General features: G+C 37.9%; 1 pseudogene; it reads left to right on the top strand.

The window, feature by feature from the left end:
• The first annotated feature begins 14014 nt into the window (after nt 1–14014).
• Nucleotides 14015–14694, top strand: LOC102433925 (annotated as a pseudogene).
• The last annotated feature ends 2084 nt before the right edge of the window (nt 14695–16778 follow it).

The following is a 16778-nucleotide window of genomic DNA, read 5'->3' as shown; positions in this document are numbered from 1 at the left end:
CACTACAAAGACTGTGAAAAGTGAGCTGAAATGGAAACCATAGGCCATAGTCTGGAATTTGCAGCGTGAACCTAACCAGGACTGAAAAAAAAATCAACACTTTACATAGAATTTGAATAAGACACATAGTTTCATAATCTAATAACAAAATGCTTAGGGTAAAATTCTAAATTATGTGTTATATAGAGAACCATGAAGATTTAAATCCCATGGTAAAAGCCAGTTAACTGGTATCAAAGGCCAAGAAGATACTGGTGGTGGAATAATTTGAAAAAGACTCTAAAGTAGCTATTATTATAAAAATAATAATTTCACTCACAATAATATAAAAATGCTTAGGAATAAATTTAACTTAAGGGAAACATCTGTACACTGAAAACTGCAAGACTCTTGATGAAAGAAATTGAAAAAGACACAAAATAAATGGAAAGATATCCTCTGTTCTTGGATCAGAAGAATCAATATTATTAAAATGCACATACTACCCAGATATTGTGTCTATATACTCATTGTAATACCTATCAAAATGTCAATGTCATTTTTCACATAAATAGAAAAAAATCTTAAAATTTGTGTGGAAGTACAAAAGACTCCAAATAGCCCAAGCAATTCTGAGAAAGAAGACAGCTGGAGGCATCAAATTTCCTGATTTCAAACTATACTATAAGGCTATAGTAGTCAAAACAGTATGAAACTGCCATAAAAACAGACATATAGACAAATGGAATAGTATTAAAAATCTAGACATAAACCTCTGCATATATGGTCAACTAATATTTGACAAGGAAGTCAAAAATATTCAGTTGGGAAAGGATAGTCTCTTCAATAAATGGTGTTGGGAAAATTGGACAGTGACATTCAAAAGAAGGCAACTGGATCCTTATGTTATACCACACACAAAAATGAACTCAAAATTGGACTAAATACTGGAACCTAAGATCTAAAACTGATAATCTGTCAGAATAAAACAAAAACAGGTGAAAAGCTCCCTGATATGGGTCTTGGCAGTGATTTTTTGGGTATGACACCAAAACACAAGCAACAAAGGCAAAAATCAGTAAGTGGGACTGCATGAAACTAAAATGCTTCTGCACAGCCAAAGAAACCATCAACAAAATGAAAAGGCATCCTACAGAATGGGAGAAAATACTTTCAAACCATCTATCTGATACAAGGATAATATCCAAAATATATAAAGAACTCATAGAACTCAATAACAAAAACAATCCAATTAAAAATTGGGCAGAAGAAATGAAGAAGTTATACAAATGGCCAACAGGTACATGAAAAGACATCCAACATCACCAATCATGAAGGAAATACAAATCAAAACCAAAATGAGATATCTCCTTATAGCTGTGAGAATGGCTATCATAAAATAGACAAGAGATAAATTTTGGTGAGGGTATGGAGAAAAGGGAACTCTTGTGCATTGTTGGTGGTAATGTAAATTATTGCAGTCACTATGGAAAGCAGTATGGAGATTCCTACAAAATTAAAAATAGAACTAGCATATGATCCATCAATCCCACTTCTTGGTATAAATCCAAAGTAAATTAATATAGGATGTTGAAGCGATATCTGCACTCCTATGGTTATTGTAGCATATTCATAATAGCCAAGATATGGAAGCAACCTAAGTGTTTGTCACATATGAATGGATAAAGAACATGTTATGTATGCATGAATTTCTATATATGTATACATATATGATATATAATTCTATATAATAAAAGCCTAATATGCAAATTGTTCGACCGGGAGTTCGACTGGGAATTCGACTGCTAGCTATGATGTGCGGTGACCACCAGGGGGTGACGCAGAACATGGTGTGTGTCAGTGATGTGGTGCTGGCAGTGGACGGCAGTGGAGGCACTGCCAGCCCCGATGGGCCCCGACAAGAGTGGGACCAGAGTGGGATGGTAGAGCAGGTGAGTGGGCAGCGCCAGGCCAAAGCGGGTGCGAGCTTGGAAGCTTGGATGCAATTGCCCCGCTAATCTCCCTGCAGACAGCGACCAGCAGTCCCTGATCGCCCAATTGGGGCCAGGTCTCAGGCTGGGACGGGGAACTGGGGGTGGGTGGCAGCGACCAACCTCCCTTGGTGCCTGGGCAGGGGGTGGATGGCTGCAACCTCTTGCCAGCTACCTGGGGGTGGGGGTGATGGGGACAGAGGTGTGGTGAGAATGTTGGGTGTCCACTGAGCTCACTCTCGCTCCCCCTGCTACCCTCCCCCAGGACTCCAGGGCTTGCGCACCGGGGAGGCCTCCGCGCTTAGGTGCTGGGTGCCTGCAAGGAGCCCACCCCTCACCCACACGGCCTCTTCAGGTTGAGCCTGCTGCAGCTGTGGGACTGCAGGGACCTGTTGCGCTCCCCGTGGGTTCATGCAGGAGCTGGTCTGTGAGGCCGGCCAGGAGAGAGCACCCTGCCCACCTGGCTTCTGTGCAGTACCGCTGGGCAACCCAGAGGCCCACACTGTGCCCTGGCCCAAGGCGTCCAGCTGCACTCACCTCATCTCTGTGTGGGGACTCAGGCAGAGGGGGGCATGTGGGGGCCCAGAGGTCAGCTAGGACCTGCCCTTCCACGCCAGACGCTTGCGCTTTGATCGCCGGCCAGGCCTAGGGACTGCACCTGTGCATGAATTTCGTGCGCCCGGCCTCTAGTGTTATATATAATATAATATATGGCCTATATTATGTAATATATGTACTGTATATCATATTTTATGAGACAGAAGGAAATCCTGTCATTTGTGACAAATAGATGGACCTTGAGGGCATTATGTTAAGTGAAATAAGTCAGATGGAGAAAGACAAATACTCTATGACATCACTTATTTGTAGAATCTAAGAAAGCCAACTCATAGAAACAGAGAGTGGAATGGTGATTTCCAGGGGCTGAGAGATACTGATAGGGTACAACAATTTCAATGATTTCTGATTTCTCATTAGGAAATATGGAGACTGGAAAGAAGGGGGATGACACACTAAAAGTGTTGTCAACGTGGAGTTATCTATTCATTGAAAATATATACCCGGAATGAATGAAGGTGTAATAAAGACAAAATCATGGTGCATAAAAGGACCTATAAGAGTATAAAATTTTATATTCTAATACTATATAGTTAAATATTTATCCTAAGTAGGCTGTGAAAAGGTAAGTATATGTTTTTTATTTCCTAGAGAAAACAGAAAAAAACCCTACATAAAGTGATATAGTAAAAATCATAATAGATAAATTAGAATGAAATAATATACAGGCAGTAAAGGGGAAAAATTGTAACAGCAACAGCTCCAAACACTTGTAAACTAAGCAACACATTTCTAAAGAATCCATGAGTCAAAGAGGAAACCACAGGAAAAAATATAAAATATTTCAATTGAACAAAAATAAAAAAAAATACAACATATCAAAATTTCTGTGCAGTTAAAGCTGCTGCTGGAGAGAAAGTTATAGCACTTAGATATAAATGTTATATTTAAAAGTGGGAAAGATCCAAATCAATAATGGAAGATATTGCCTCAAGAAACTAGAAAAAATATGGAGAAAAAAATACATATCAAGCAGAGTTAAGGAAATAATAAAGATAACAGCAGAGATTAATGAAATTAAAAACAGAAAAACTATACAAAAGATCAAAATCTATGAAACCAAAGCTGTTTCTTTATGATAATTTGATAAGATCAATAACCTCTAGCAAGACTTACAAAGAAAAAGAGAGAAAACAAAAATGACCAATATCAGAAATGAAAGGGGATATAATAACAGACACTGCATATATAAGTTAAACAATTAACATGAAATTTTGTAATCCTAGAAAACATTGTGGTTGGCCTTCAAATGTGTACCTCCCAAAATATTCGCAGAGAGATTTGGTTGTTATACTTCTGGCTTGAAGATTGAAGAAAGTGTTCTGAGCCAAGTACTGCAAGGCATGTAGCTCAGAAGCTGGAAAAGGTGAGGAAATGAATGATCCCTTAGAGCAGTGGTCGGCAAACTCATTAGTCAACAGAGCCAAACATCAACAGTACAACGACTGAAATTTCTTTTGAGCCAAACTTTTTAAACTTAAACTATATAGGTAGGTACATTGTTATTAACTTAATTAGGGTACTCCTAAGGCTTAGGAAGAGCCACACTCAAGGGGCCAAAGAGCCGCATGTGGCTCGCGAGCCGCAGTTTGCCGACCACGGCCCTAGAGTCTCTTGAAGAATCACAGCCCTGCCAACACCTTGATTTGAGCCTGATTTGTGATAATTAGTTACAGAAGCAACAAGAAAAATAATATAACTACAAACAAACAAGAGTCACCTAATGTGAAGTAGATAGTCTAAATTATTACAATTAAAGTAAATAAATTAGTAGTTAAAAACCATAAAAATTATAAATATCTAGACTCATATACTGTATGAATTCTACCAAACATTTAAAGAAGAAATAAACACCATTTCTAAAATAGCCAAACTCATAGATGTTGCAAATGTCTTGAAATACTTTTATACACATCACTAAAATTGAAATTATGTCATTTATTAACCTACTGCTGGATTTTATATAATATATTTGATATTATTAATTGTTATTTAGTAATAATTATTAAATATATTAAATATAAATAAGCACATTGTATTACTATATGGGTCATATTATGTCTCTGTTGGTTAGTACTGGGATAGAATATTATAGTCGAATTAGACTAGACTCTGGGTTTTTAACTTAAGTGTTATGAAAGGACTTTGGAAGTTCTGTACCCTTCCTTGAAATTATATGCAAAATTGTATAATATTGTACATATAAGTATTTAATCAAATTCACAAAGAATTACAATACTCCTACCTCAAAACAAATTAAGAACAATTAGCCTAGACCAGTGGTTGGCAAACTCATTAGTCAACAGAGCCAAAAGTCAACAGTACAACGATTGAAATTTCTTTTGAGAGCCAAATTTTTTAAACTTAAACTATATAGGTAGGTACATTGTTATTAACTTAATTAGGGTACTCCTAAGGCTTAGGAAGAGCCACACTCAAGGGGCCACTGTGGCTCGTGAGCCACATGCGGCTCTTTGGCCCTTGAGTGTGGCTCTTCACCAGTACAACGATTGAAAGCACATACAGTGCGATTGAGTTGAAACTTCGTGGCCCATGCGCAGAAGTCAGTATTTTGTGGAAGAGCCGGTATTTTGTGGAAGAGCCACACTCAAGGGGCCAAAGAGCCGCATGTGGCTCGCAAGCCCCGGTTTGACAAGCTGCAGTTTGCCGACCACTGGCCTAGTCCATAAAACAGTGATTTTTGCATTGCCATAGACCAGGCTATACAAGTAGAAATCTTGAAATTCGTTATAGTTTTAAAAATTCATTCAATTAATACTTACTGCATGCCTACTCAGGTAGCAGTTATTATTGTTGCCACTTATTTCCAGTAACAAATGATTTCATGGCACATCTTTTTTTGACAAGCAGATATAGAAGTGAATGGTCAGATTCTGGGTTGTTCGTAATGAAATGGATATTTCACATTCATAGACTCATATAATTTATGTCAGTGTCAGTCAAACTAAAAACTTCTATAATGTCTCAAAAAGAGAATTCTGCAGTGTAATGAGAAGAGAACACAAAAGGAAACTTCCTGATGTGGAACTGAAAAGGCACTTGGGTTGAAACTTGAAGAAAATGCTTTTAAAATAACACAACCCAGAATTCCCTATGCTCTATTCCTTCTGGAGTGCTTTTACATACATTGTCTCATTTGCCCATTTGATTTTAACTACAAGCCTATGCACCTAAGCAAGGCAGATAGTATCACTTCCACTTTGTTTAAGTAGCAGACTGGCTGACTCCGAAAATGCTCAGGGGGAAGCTTTTTCAGCTCAGAAGCAAAAGTAGTTGCAACCTTAGTTTTCTCCTTTCCCCTAATGTCATTTCTTTCCTTTTTTATTTGTGAAAATATACTTCCATCTGCCTGCCTCAAAGCCATTCACTTCTTTTCTCAGCTTTCTTTTTGCCCCTAGCTCTAGTCTGAGATTTGCTCCAAAGATAGGCATAAAAGGAGAAATTCCTCTGAAGAACCACAGATGGGGAGTTTCACTCCACACAGAATTTACTTTTCTAGAAACAATATGATAGGCACTGAAGTGGGTAATAAAGCAAATTTGACACAATACTTTTCTTTAAAATATCCAAAGATAGGGACTAGGATGTGTAGAAAATTATGTGATGCACTCCCTAGAACAGCGGTGGGCAAACTACGGCCCGTGGGCCAGATCCGGCCCATTTGAAATGAATAAAACTAAAAAAAAAAAAGACCGTACCCTTTTATGTAATGATGTTTACTTTGAATTTATATTAGCTCACACAAACACTCCATCCATGCTTTTGTTCCGGCCCTCCGGTCCAGTTTAAGAACCCATTGTGGCCCTCGAGTCAAAAAGTTTGCCCACCCCTGCGGCCTAGAACCTCCCTTTGGTGATAACAGCCCCCAGCTCTTAGTCATCTATAGGAACTTCCTCAGCTCAAGGTCATGCCCCCTTCCTTAGGTGGCCTACATCCAATGACTGATAGATATCACAACTTGGTCATTCTTCCCCAACTCAAAACAGCTATGGCGGACCATTTCATGTTCACAACATCCTGTGCGATTGGCTGAGGTTTCCATTGAGACTATTTCACAGATCGCCTTTTCCTTTGGCAAATTTTTCTTCTTGACTTATCTTCACTTCCAGTTTTTTACCCCTATAGCATTTTCTAATGAGGCTGTTGTATTCTAATACTTTAAGCATCTGGTTTCTGGAGAATTAACCTGCTACAGCTGAGGCCAGAAGTATCTTAGAAAGCAGATAAGGGACCCGGCCGTGGTGACTCAGTGGTTGAGCATTGACCTATGAACCAGGAGGTCACAGTTCAATTTACAGTCAGGGCATATGCCCGGTTTGTGGGCTCAATACGCAGTCGTGCAGGAGGCAGCCGATCAATGATTCTCTCTCATCATTGATGTTTCTATCTCTCTTTCCCTCTCCCTTCCTCTCTGAAATCAATAAAAATATATTTTTTAAAAAGAAAGCAGATATAGGCATAGGGTTTTAGGTTGGGATCACAGGCTGCCTGGCTGGTAATGAGACCTCCATCATAGATGGTGCTCAGGTGACTCCTGGTACATGGTAGTGGTATAATTGTTAATAGTTTTACATGTAGTAAATTGGGATATCATGTTATTGGAAAATTATATAGTGTGGTGTATCAAGTTTTTGAGAAATGGCGGTAGAGATAGTAACTGTAAGGACATTGAAATTGGGTTGTCTTGATAAGCTTGACTGACACTTTGGGGAAAAATACAAGAAAAAGCTGAGTATGATTAATTGTCAATTCAAGGCTAAGTGTGAAAGCCAGAAGGCTTCCTTGGTAGCACATAAAGATACTCTCTTTTCCTTAAGCAGAAGGGCAGAGAAAGCTGCAGATGAGGCCTAGGACTTAATTGTAAGAATAATTGAGTTCTAAAGAAGTTAAATTTCCGACCATGGTGGGTATGCTTTAATAAGGTGGCTCCTGCTGGGAAAGGATGGGGCATTGGCACATTGGATGGAGGTATGTGGATCAGTCCTCCTGAAAAATTTTGAATTTGCAGATTTCCCTGAATCCTCTGACCATGTAGAAGAGAGTCACTCCTTCACATGAAGGGCTGGTATTCCCCCCTTGTTTGGAGAATAAGTGCTGATGAGGAACTGTTCCTGCACTCAATTTCAAATAATAATTATGGTGTGCCCTCCAAATTCCTGGTAATTTATATTTGAAAATTAATGTGATTATCATTATTTTATCAATAAAGAAAAAGACTTAAGATTAAGCAACTTAAAACAACTACTTAGTCATAGATCAAAAAACTAGTGATCAAACTCAAGCCACTAGTAATTTCTAGAGCTGGGGTTTAAACTCAGAACTGTCTGGCTCTAGTCCAGTGCTTTTTCTGCTAGCCCACAATTAACTGCCTCAGTTGAACTTCCCTTATATTTGAATGGGAATGCCATTGAGTTTGGGTTTGGTGGACATTAAGCTGCATTCATTGCTTGATTACAGGTCCAATTACTAGAGTTCTCAAGGTATGTGGTGGAGAAGTGTGTAATATATGAGCTCCCCAGGGAATATTTCAAAATACCTATTCAAAGCTATGATACAATTTTATCTTTGGATAATGAATAAAAAACATTGTTTTCGTAAATGCTATAGAAAACAAAACTTCATACAATTTCCTGGGCTACTGAAAATATGCAAGAAATAGCAATTATTGTCTATGTATACATAAAGAGAATAGATTTCAGAATTTTCAAACAGAGCCAAGAAATTTCATGTTTATTAAAAGAGTAACAAGCTTTCAAACATTGAAGAATACTCTTTTATATGATTCTGCCTTTATTTTTAGATAATGTGGCATATCTTGTATCGAAATGTCAAAAGATAAAATTAAGTACTATGTGGAAAATTAGTCAATGTTATATCTAATGTTACATCTTGTATAAGGTTAACTGCACCTCTCCCTTATATTCAGATATAAATTCATTCATTCAACAAATATGTATTAAGCTATGTGCCCAGTCCTGTACTAAGTAATATGGATGCATGATCCAACATGAGCTAGTTAAGTGATCCATGAGCTTCATGTCATCAAGTCTTCCCTGTATTGTACTATGGTAATTGTGCCTTACATCTAAAAATCTTTAAAACTAAACTTTCTTACCTCAAAGGCTATGCTTTTGACTTCTTCTATATCCCTCATTGTGTAGTATAAAACATTCAATCTTTGGAAGACTTAGACTTACTGTTCCATGATTTCTTGAGACAGAAAATCAGGGTTAGCCAAAATACTAGACAGAAATCTTTAGTGCTAACTCAAAGGCCTAAGAAAACAATAAAGGCAAACAGCAGTTTTAATGAATACCAGGGAATTGGTTCAGAAACAGATTTAAATAAATTACTGTGATTAACAGAAACAACATGTTAAAGGTGCTCTCTTTGCTGCCAATTAGACCATGAGAATGTTCTTATATTTTTAAATAAAGATAGTTGTGTGTTCAAACATGCAGGATTTCGAATAAAACAGAGTAATCTAATTACAAAATCACCTAGTTTCCTGACTGTTGTTGAGTCTGCAGAGTAGGAAAGATAGAAATAAGCAAAATAAGCCAGAGAAAGACATGTATCACAGGTGCAATCTAATGAACAAAATAGATCCAGAGGCATTGAAGTATGCAACAAACTGACAAATTTCAGAGGGAGGGGGTTGGGTGGAAAGAGATTAACCAAAGAACTTACATGCATATATGCATAGCCCATGGATAGACCACAGTGCAGTGAAGGCTTCGAGAGGGGATGGGTGTGGGCTAGAAGGGGTCAATGGGGGCTGAGGGGAACATCTGTAATACTTTCAACAATAAAGATAAATTTTTAAAAAAAGATACCCTTTGCCTTCAGAACATTTGAGGCGAGTATATTCCCACTGTCATGAAGTTATGGAATAGCTTCAGAAAGGAAATTTATCTGACAAGGAATGTGATTAGGCAGGTTGGCACCAGCTGTGTATTTGTAGCAGCTAGAGAATTTCATATAGCAGTCCTAAATTCAACCTGCAGATGTTCTTAGAGAAGTTACTATGTCTCATTACAAAGATCTTTTTTTGGCTTATGTAGGCCTTCATGGTCCACTCCAGTGATACAGTTCTCAAGTTTTTGCCTTCACAGAACATACATTTAGAGACTATGAAGATTACAGTTACTCTGTTATTTCTTGATGAGGTTTCCTAACTTACATTCATTGCCTTTATATTCTTTGACCTTTGGCACAACCCCACACGTATATAGCTGATGGTAAGATGCAGTGTTCTCTCCAAAACAAAATGCCATAGTTTCACTTATACATTGAAATCAAAGTTCTAACTTTGCCTGCCCATATTAACTAGTTAATTTTAACACTAAAATAAAGTTATATCTAATTATAAATATATAGAAAATAAATGCTTAGTAACTCACTCTAGAAAGGTCTTGCCACTTTAGAAGAGCTTGGGTTATATTGACTTGAATGATATTGTAAATGACAATTGTGTATCTACAGTTCAAAGGTACTCAGCATTTGGTTTTAGATTTTAACTGTAAATAATTCATACATGCAGATTTAAAAAATCTAAAGAGAGAATGTAAAATATCCAATAAGCTGTCTCATTATTTCCTCACTTTGTCTAATTTGCTATTTATCTTAAAATAATCTTAAATCAAAATTTGACATATCCCAAGAACCTATTTTAAAAACATTTCACTGAATTAGGGGTATGGTGTTGAATATGGTCTTGATTTAGGGCAAAGGAAACAAATAATTAAAAAAGTGAAAAACTATGTCATAACATGCCAGGGCATAAGTTGAAGAGATGACAACCATTTGGTGGCATGTGTCATAGGTAGGGTCTTAGCTGGGTTAGTGGCTAAGTGTCATACAATTTTGGAGATTAAAATTAGTTAAGGAGTCAGAAATTCAGGTTTTCAGGCACAAACACCAATGAGTTACTAATTTTCAGGTGTTTAGAAGACCCAGATTTTCAAAGATCAAAGTATCATACTTCTTCATTTTTTAAATTAATATTTTAATGTATCTCCTATAGAACACTTATCATATGCAGACACTATTTTAATTGCTTTGCAAATATAAATCCAGTTAGTCTTCATAATAACTCCTTGATATAGGTATTACTATCCATAAGCATGAGGTTGTAAGAAAATTGCCAAATTTCATATACCTAATAAGTAGAGGAGCTTGGATATAAATCTCACTCTAGAATTGATGCCCTTAACCACCATGCATTGTGCTAGCTTTAAAGGATTACTATTTATCAATTTCAAATCACCTAATACAGCTTCTTATTCATAGCAATAAAATGAGGATAATAAAAAAGAATCTTTCTGTAGTCTCAGATTTTTGTCGGAGACCGCAGAAGCTGAAACCAATACAAAGAGAGGCAAGAAGTATCTCCACTTCCCATAGCAAGGTTTTAGACCATGTTTGCAGAGAATGCTAAAATGCTTAACCACATAAGTGGTTAAGGTTGGCGAAACAGAAATAATAGGAGAAAACATTTGGAGAAGGTACTGAATGTTTAATGGAAGAAGAGAAAGCACTGTTTACCTTCATTTAAGCCAACTGAGAGAGGGAGCTTTAAGAGAACCATTTAGAAAGGTGACCCTGAACCTCTTGGTGTCAGGAAGGTGCAGGACCTGGTGTTGGAATCACACCTACAAAAGGCCAACATGTGTAGAGGCTGACAGAAATGATGAAACTAAAAGACAGATGCATCTGGAGCAAGCAGCACTTTCTCCAACATGGCACTTCTTCCAGACAAAATGATAATGTGTAGGATTGAAAAGCTACCATTGGATAGATTGAAAATGGGTCATAAGTAGACATGAAGAGAGGCATTGCCTATGTCAGTGGGACTTCAGAGGTAAGAGGTAGGTCCTTAAAGAAGGATCTCCAAGAAATATTTATAAATGCCCCACTATGGAGTACAGTGCTCCATAAAATGAATGTAAAATTGAATGTGGGAGTTCTCTATATAATGGTATGGAATGATCTCTAGGAATACCAAAAAATAAAAAGAGGGCAAATACAGATCAATGTTTTTATTATACTGTATTTTGTGAAGGGAATAATAAAATGATAGATATATGTGGATATACATATACAGATGCTCTTTGACTTATGATGGAGTCATGTCCAAACAAACTCATCCTAAGTTGAAAATAGTTTAAGTCAAAATGCATTTAATACACCTACTAAACATTATAGCTTAGCCTACCCTACCTACCTTAAGTGTGCTCAGAACACTTAAATTAGCCAACAATTGAGCAATATCATTTAACACAAAGACTATTTTATAATCAAGTGCTGAATATCTCATGTAATTTATATAATTATGACTTACTACCTTCATGCTGGGCAATTATCTTGAGTTTAATCTCAAGAATAATTGCCTTTCACTTCTTCCCATCAGAAGTAGGAGACACAGTTGGGCGTTTTGTAGACATAATGGGATGTGAAAACACAAAACACATTATACAAAAAGAACACAATATTTTGGCTGTATATCCTTAGTGGGTTCTTTGCAAGAACTGCAAAGAAATCTAAAAACTGAATTTGGTATTTTTATATTAGTAGTGATAACAACACAGTTGTTTTAAACTAATATTCATTAAACAAATAATTAACTACATTAATGTCTTTAGTTACCAAGATTTTTAGAGTAGGAAAAAGATAAAAAATAAAACTAGAGAATTTAAAAGCCATGTAACCTCAAATATGATTGGAGATGAAATTATTTATTTTCCACTTACAAAGATATATATGCGTGTATTTCTGTTGACTGAAGGAGTCTAAAACTACATCAATAATATAGCCTAGACAGAGGTCTCAAATTATTTTCTTTGAAAAATAGTTGATTGCATGTCTGGGACAGGCAATGTGTAAAAGAGCCTGGGAAATTCTGTCATACTAGACAATAAAGAAACTAATAAAGGCTACTAAGGTCATGTCAAGATAATATAGAGAATCCAGTCTGAAAGACTCCCTCTGACCAAAGCTGGGCCAATTTGAGCATTATTATTGACTAGAGGCCTGGTGCACGGATTCGTGCACCAGTGGGGTCCCTCAGCCTGGCCTGCACCCTCTCACAATCTGGGACCCCTTGAGGGATGTCAGAGAGCCAGTTTGGCCTGATCCCCACAGGCCAGGCTGAGGGATCCCACCAGTGCACAAATCTGTGCACCGGGTCTCTAGTATGTATATAAGATCTTTGGTTAATCTCTTTCTATCCTCCCTCTCCCCCCTTTCCTCTGAGATTCATGAGTCTGTTCCATGTTTCTATGCCTATGGTTTCTGCTCCTGCATTGAACGTCTGCCCCCTGGTGGTCAGTGCGTGTCATAGCTACCAGATGGTCAGCCGATTGGCTGGTCGCTTAGGCTTTTATATATATAGACTAGTGGTCTGGTGCACGGATTCATGCACATCGAAAGGAAATTAATTAAAAGAAAGATTCATGCAGTAATTACATTACTGCAAAAAATTGCATGTCAAAATAGTATATATAATATCTATATATATAAAAGCCTAAGCGACCCTTATGACTGGTCGACCAAATGACCAGTCAACTGGTCTCTATGATGATGCAGCTGCCCCCAGGTGGTTAGTGCACTCCCACAGCCAACTTTCCGCGGCCGGCCAACCTCCCACGGTCCCTCCCCCCCGGACTGGGCGAGATGGCCCTGATTGGCCTCAATCACCCCCGATCATTGGCCAGGCTGAGGGACCCCACCCATGCACGAATTCATGCACCGGGCATTTTATAAAATTAAAATAAAAAATATTTTAATATCGCTATTCGCCTTTTCTCTATAATAGAAGTGTCAGAGATGAAAGAAAATTAGAAAAATGTATATGAAAATAATATGTAAATTGATTAATAAACAAACAATAACATGATATAAAATCAACAGAGACATGATATAAAAATAACAAAAACATGATATAAAAGCAGCATTGATAAAAACAATGATTGATAAATTGATTAATAAACAAACAACAACATGATATAACAACAACAAAGACATGATATAAAAACAAAAAGATGATATAAAAACAACAAAAACAGTGTGCATCATATGTACCGGCTGGTTGGTCACGTGCGATTGGCACCAGCAAGAGCTTTATATGTATCACACATGCGCAAGTCAACGTTTATTTTTAAGTTGCCAGTGCACGCAATATGTACTGGCTAGTCAGATGGATGGTTAATCACTTAGCCTTTTATATATATATAAATGTTGAAAACACTGGGTTGATTTGTTATTCTTATTGGGAAAAAAATCTTACACTACATCCTAAGTATTTCTATTGAAAATCGGTAGCAATGCTTCCTATCTTGAAGTTATGAGTGATTGCTCTAAAATAGAAAGTATGATTGCCACCGCCCCCACTTTGCACAGTCACCATGGTGCCCTACACCATCATCTGCTTCCCTATTCGAGGGCATTGTGAGGCCACGCACATGCTGCTGGCTGACCAGGGCCAGAGCTGGAAGGAGGAGGTGGTGACCAAGGAGACCTGGCTGCAGGGCTCCCTTAAGGCCTCCTGTCTGTACGGGAAGCTCCCCAAGTTCCAGGACGGGGACCTGACCCTGTACCAGTCCAATGCCATCCTGTGACACCTGGGCCGCTCCCTCGGGCTGTATGGGAAGGACCAGCGCGAGGCGGCCCTGGTGAACGTGGTGAAGACGGCGTGGAGGACCTCCGCTGCAAATATGCCACCCTCATTTACACCAACTATGAGGCAGGCAAGGAGGACTACGTGAAGGAGCTGCCGGGGTGCCTGAAGCCTTTTGAGACCCTGCTCTCCCAGAACCAGGGGCCCAGGCCTTCATCATGGGCAACCAGATCTCCTTCACGGACTACAACCTGCTAGACTTGCTGCTGATTCACCAGGTCCTGGCCCCCGGCTGCCTGGACTCCCTCCCCCTGCTTTCAGCCTGTGTGTCTCACCTCAGTGCCCAACCCAAGCTCAAGGCCTTCCTGGCCTCCCTGGAGCACGTGAACTGCCCCATCAATGGCAATGGGAAACAGTGAGGGCCTGTGGCACCCTCAGCAGGAGGCAGGGGCTGCCTACCTGCCTCCCCTTCCCTGGACCAATAAAATATCTATAAAAAAATAAAATAAAATAGAAAGTATGCAGCACTTGAAAGGGACTTCCTGCATATACAAATTGAATCAATAATATACAAATTGCTATTTTTTAAAAAAATTTCACCCGAGAATATGTTTTTTAAAAGTTGATTTTAGAGGGAGAGAGAGACACACAGAGAGAAACATGAATGTGAGAGAGAAACATTAATCAGTTGCCTCCGTACCCACACCGATATGGGTTTGAACCCTCAACCTAGGTATGTACCCTGACCAGGAATTGTATCTGCAACCTTTTAGTGTACAGGAGGATGCTCCAATCAACTGAGCCACCTAAGCCACCTGGCCAGAGCCAGATTGCTATTTTTTAAAATTTATTTTTCTTTAATTTATCTTTATCATTGGTAGTATTACAGATGTCCTGTTTTTTCCCCATTAACCTCCTCCACCCTGCACCTGCCCCTCACCCAGGGTTATGCATAGATCCAGAGACATAGAAGCATGGAACAGACTGATGAATCTCAGAGGGAAGCGAGGTGGGAGGTGAGGGTGGGAAGAGATTAACCAAAGAACTTATATGGATATATGCATAATCCATGGACACAGACAATAGTGAGATGAAGGCCTGGGAGGGGGCGGGTGTGGGGTGGAAGGGGTCAGTGGAGGAAAAAGGGGACATTTGTAATACTTTTAACAATAAATATAAATTTTTAAAAACTCTCAACAAATTAACTATGGAAAGAACTTACCTCAATACAATAATGACCAAATAATAATAAGAATGGCTATATATGAAAAGCCCACAAGTAACATCATACACAACAAGGAAAAACTGAAAGTTTTCCTCTAAGATCTAAAACAAAGCATAGTACTGGAAATCCAAGCCAGAACAAGTAGAAAAGAAAATTAAGAGGAGTCCAAATTGGAAAGGAGAATTTTAAATATTTCTGTAGATAACATGTTCTTATATATATAGAAAGCTAAAAACTCCACCAAGAAAACTCTTAGAACTAATAAACAAGTTCAGTTATTTTTCAGCAAGCAAAATCAATATACAAAAATCAATTGCATCTCTATTTACTATCAATAATCTAGATAGAAAATTAAGAAAATTCAATTTACAATAGCATAAAAATAATAAAAATACTTAGGGATAAACTTAACCAACAAAATGAAACACTTGTAAAATAAAAATTATAAAACATTGCTGAAAAAAGTTAAAGAAGACATAAATAGAAATACATCCCACGTTTATGGATTGGAAGACTTATTAAGATGTTAGTATAGTTGCACCGAATCAGTGTGATCTCTCAATTCCCAATGACATTTTTGTAATATGAAGACCTATTCTAAAATTCATATGGAATCTTAAGGGACATGTTCCAAAGAAAACCTTGAAAAAGACAGACAAACTTGGAGGACTCGTACTTCCTGATTTTAAAACTTACTGCAAAGCTATACTATTCAAAACAGTGTGCTACTGGCTTGAAGACAGACCTAGAATAGATTGGAGTCCCAGAAATAAACCCTTGCATAATATTCAAATGACTTGAGGAGTGTGCCAATCCACTTAATGGGGGAAAGGAGAGTCTTTTCAACAAGCGAAAGAATGCAGTTGGACCTTTACCTAATACCATATACAGAAATTAACTTAAAATGGACCAAAGACCCATATGTAAGAAATAAAACTCTAAAACTCTTAGAAGAAAACACAGGGTAAAAGCTTCATGATATTGGATTTGGCAATGATTTCTTGAATGTAACACCAAAGGCACAGGCAATAGAAGTAAAAATAGACAAATCAAATTCATGAAAATTAAAAATATCGTTAGCATCAAAAGACAACATCAATAGAGTAAAAGGCAACCCACAGAATGGGATAAATATTTGTAATTTATAAATCTGATAAGTGGTTAATATCCAGAACATATAGAGAACAACAAAAACTCGACAACAAAAATACAAACAACCTGATTATAAAATGGGTGGGCTTGAATAGACATTTCTACAATGAAGATATGTAAATGTCACCTGGCTGGTGTTGCTCAGTGGTTGAGCCTCGACCTAGGAACCAAGAGA

Source organism: Myotis lucifugus, unplaced genomic scaffold (assembly GCF_000147115.1).
Source record: "Myotis lucifugus unplaced genomic scaffold, Myoluc2.0 scaffold_2, whole genome shotgun sequence".
Lineage (NCBI taxonomy): Eukaryota > Metazoa > Chordata > Mammalia > Chiroptera > Vespertilionidae > Myotis > Myotis lucifugus.
Note: the sequence above shows the minus strand (reverse complement) of the source record. Positions and strands in the feature narration are given on the sequence as shown.